Source organism: Ixodes scapularis, unplaced genomic scaffold (assembly GCF_016920785.2).
Source record: "Ixodes scapularis isolate PalLabHiFi unplaced genomic scaffold, ASM1692078v2 PGA_scaffold11__112_contigs__length_91849675, whole genome shotgun sequence".
Classification (NCBI taxonomy): Eukaryota; Metazoa; Arthropoda; class Arachnida; order Ixodida; family Ixodidae; genus Ixodes; species Ixodes scapularis.
Window position 1 is genome coordinate 56019767 of NW_024609837.1, and position 3578 is coordinate 56023344.

The 3578-nt window shown below is 47.5% G+C and overlaps 1 pseudogene; it reads right to left on the reverse strand.

Annotated features, from left to right (window-relative positions):
* Positions 1-2680: 2680 nt before the first annotated feature.
* On the reverse strand, positions 2681-3340 carry LOC121835071 (annotated as a pseudogene).
* Between the last annotated feature and the right edge of the window lie 238 nt (positions 3341-3578).

Consider the following 3578-nt stretch of genomic DNA (forward strand, 5'->3'; position numbering starts at 1 on the left):
TAACCTCTACTGCCTTTTGAGTGGTTGTGCTAGACTTGAGTTTGACTTACGATGAAAAAGGTTGAGCTACTTGGTGATACATATTTGGGCGAAACCAGCTGAATATTCATTAAACAGTTGGAAGCCCAGCGGTTGAAGGCGCATTTAATTTCTCAAATCATTTGTATGGATGGTTGAGATTTGTATGTTCAGTTGGTTTCGCCCAAATATGAGTTTGACCTCAATCCACTCGGAGTGCGAGTCAACCATAACCAGAAAGGTCTTGCCACCTCTTTCGGCAGAGTGCAGGTGGAAGCGTTCCCAGTTATTGGAACACCACAACCACGGTTGTAACAGTGCTGCTGGTACCGAAGTGCGGACACTGTTACAAATGTCACCCTCTTTGACAGACTCTTCAAAGTCTTTGTCAAGGTTGGGCCACCACACGATCCCCCGAGCGGGGATTTTCATCTTGCTAATGCCTGGATGTTCTTCGAGCAGAAGATCCAGCACACTCGTCCTCGAGGAACATGGAATAGCCACGCGGTTGTTCCGTAGGAGACAGTTCATGTCCAATGATAGTTCGTACCATCTGATGAAGGTATACGGTTCTAGTTCCTTGTCAACAACTTTGGGCAAACCATGCCAAGTCATCTCGCGAACTTTCCCCAGCTGCTCTTGTTTCTCAGTTTCTTTTGCGACATCTTCAACTGTTAGCGGCATGTCTGTAACGGGCGAGAAGTAATGAGCAGCTTCCTGCGTCCGCGTGCAAGGTAACGGTAACCTTGAAAACCTGTCTGCGTTTTAGATGAAACCACCCTTTCGAACTGGATGGCGTACTGGTAATTGGCATGTACGTTGGACCAGTGGTGCTCTCTTGCTGCTGCGGCTACGGAACTTTAATGCTTTTTCGGATCAAAATTGTTCGTGAGCGGTTGGTGGTCTGTTACGATGGTAAAGAAACTACCATGCAGATACTTGTGAAATTTCTGTATGCCATACACCATACGCCAAAGCTTCTCTTTCGGTATGGGCGTAGTTCTGCTCAGCAAGCAGCACGTTCGAGTCGAATAAGCCACTGGATTTTCTTCTCCGTTAACAGCATGAGAGATAACTGCACCAACAAATTAAAAAGACATATCACAGGTCAGTCTGATCGGTTTTGCTGCGTCATAGAGCTCAAGAACAGCGTTGCTGCACAGTAACTGTTTGCAGCACTCGAAACTTTCTTTACACTCCTGCATCCAGCTCCATGCGTTTTCTTTTCTGAGCAGTTTGCGCATCGGTTCTAGTGTTCCGTCAAGGCACGACAAAAACTTTGGGTAAAAGTTCAGTAAGCCTAAGAAAGCCCTCAACTCTTTCTCGTTCTGTGGCTCTGGAGCTTTCAACACCGCTTCGACCTTTTCTTTTGTTGGTTGCAGTCCATTGCTGATTATCTTGTCCTCCCTAAATACCTCAAACATCTACAATAAAAACTATACTTTTTGTTTTAATTTACACGGATTTCGTGCTTGCTTAGTCGTTCCAAAACACGCTCGGTGTTTTCTGCACATTCCGCGTGCGTTCTACCGGAAATTAGAACATCATCGAAGTAGCAAGCAGTGCATAGAACTTCCTTAAGCATCTGATTCATCACTGACTGGAACATTGCAGACACAATTGCCATGCCGTAGGGAAGACGTCGGAACCGGTATAACCCGAGGCGGGTATTCACCGTTAGAAGCTCTTGCGAGTGCTCTTCCAGCTCTAGTTGCAAGTAAACTTTTGATAAATCGAGGATGGTGAAAACTGTTCCTCCTGCTACTACCGCAAAGATGTCTTCGGGCAATGTAAGTGGGCAGTGATTTATTTTTGAATGTGGATCTACTGTGACACGATAATCCCCATAGAGTCTCACTGTCTTGCCTTTCTTTGGAACAACGACTAAGGGCGTTGCCCAATCGCTGTGTTGGACTCGGTAGATTACACTGTTTTCTTCCAAAGTCTGTAGCTCTTTTTATACGCTTTCACTGAGTGCATAAGGCACAGGCCTTGCTTTGCGAAAGGTAGGCCGGGCGTTATCTTTAAGAAGTAAGCTTCCTTTGAAGCCCTGGATCGCGCCGAGTCCACTTTTAAACACGTCACTGTGCTTCTGTTTCAATGACACCTCCGTCGTGACCGTGTGCACTGTCACTATCCGAGACCAGTTGCACTTTTGATAACCAGTCGCGCGCGACCTAGCAAGTTTGGAGTGACTGTCCCTTTTTGCCTCCTGCGCAATGATCAACAGCCGAATCTGGTCGTTTTCCTCGTACGTTACTCGAACGTTAACACACCCTTTCACTGGAATCAAACTTCCATTGTAAGCTTTTAGCCTTACGTTGCTTATTTCACAGCGTTTTTTCCCAAAGGTTTTACGAAATGCGCTTTTACTCGTTATCGAAACAGCAGATCCCGTATCTAGTTAAATTTCGACCTGTTTGCCGTTCATCACTACGTTTACACAGTATGCGTTTGCCTTCGGGTTTGCTTAAATTTCGAACAATTCAGTTTCCTTGACAGCTTTTCTACTGTTGTTACTGCTTTGGCACATTTTTACACATTTTCGCAATGTGGCCAGGTATTGAGCGTTTGAAACACTCGCTCTTTAAGTGAGGACACATATGAGTTGTGTGCACCACCTCATCTAGTGCACGTGGCATTTGTCTTTGTAGCCGGAAAGTTATGTTCCTTGTCGTTGCGTAGACCTTCGCTGCCAGTTGACGTCACCCTGAACTCTGGTGTTAGCTGAAGGTTCCTCTGTGCGCCGAACCTCTTGCGTTGGCCTTGCGCCGTTTCCATTCCCAAGGCAGACCTGTAGGCCCGGTCAAAGGTGATGTCTTTGTCGCCTGTCGCCAGCAGCTTGCAGCGGATCACGTCATTCTGTAGTCTCACGATGAGACGGTCTCGAAGCGCCTCTTCTAGAAACGTGCCCAACTCGCACGTAGCTGCCAGTTTCTTGGTTTCCTCGACAAAGTCACTAATGGTTTCACCTTGAAGGGTGATCCCTTCGGTAGAATTTGTATCGTTCAACCCCCGCCAAACGCTTGGGAGCGTAGTGGTTCAAGAGGATCTGGACGACGTCGTCGTAGTTGCCGTCCGCGGGTTTTTTTTTCGGAAAGAGCAGATCTTGAAGCGTGATGAACGCAGCCTCGCCAATAAGCGTGAGGAATACGCGCTGCTTAGTAGCCTGCTCAATCTTGTTTGCAGTTGCGAAAGCTTTAAAGCGTTCCTCGTAAACCTCGAAGTTGCCCTTCCCCAGAGAAAATTCCGGGAGGTGCCCCAAGAAGGAACTGTTCTGCGTGGTCCTGTCCGAAGTCTTGTCGTCGTCGTCCACGATCATGGTTCTTCAGCAAACAGCCTTGCTGACCCTCACATCTTCGTCGGCACTGTTACGTTGTGGGAAGTATGGACAGACGCAGGGGCAGCAGGGTTTATTGTTTTATTGACAACATGGTCAATTGTCAAGAACGAACAACGATTAAGTGAACGGACCCAGCAGCGGCGCTCCGGGCTTATAGCCAGAGCGTCGAGCGATAACATAGGGCGCGCATGCGTGAGGACGATACATCACACAGCGA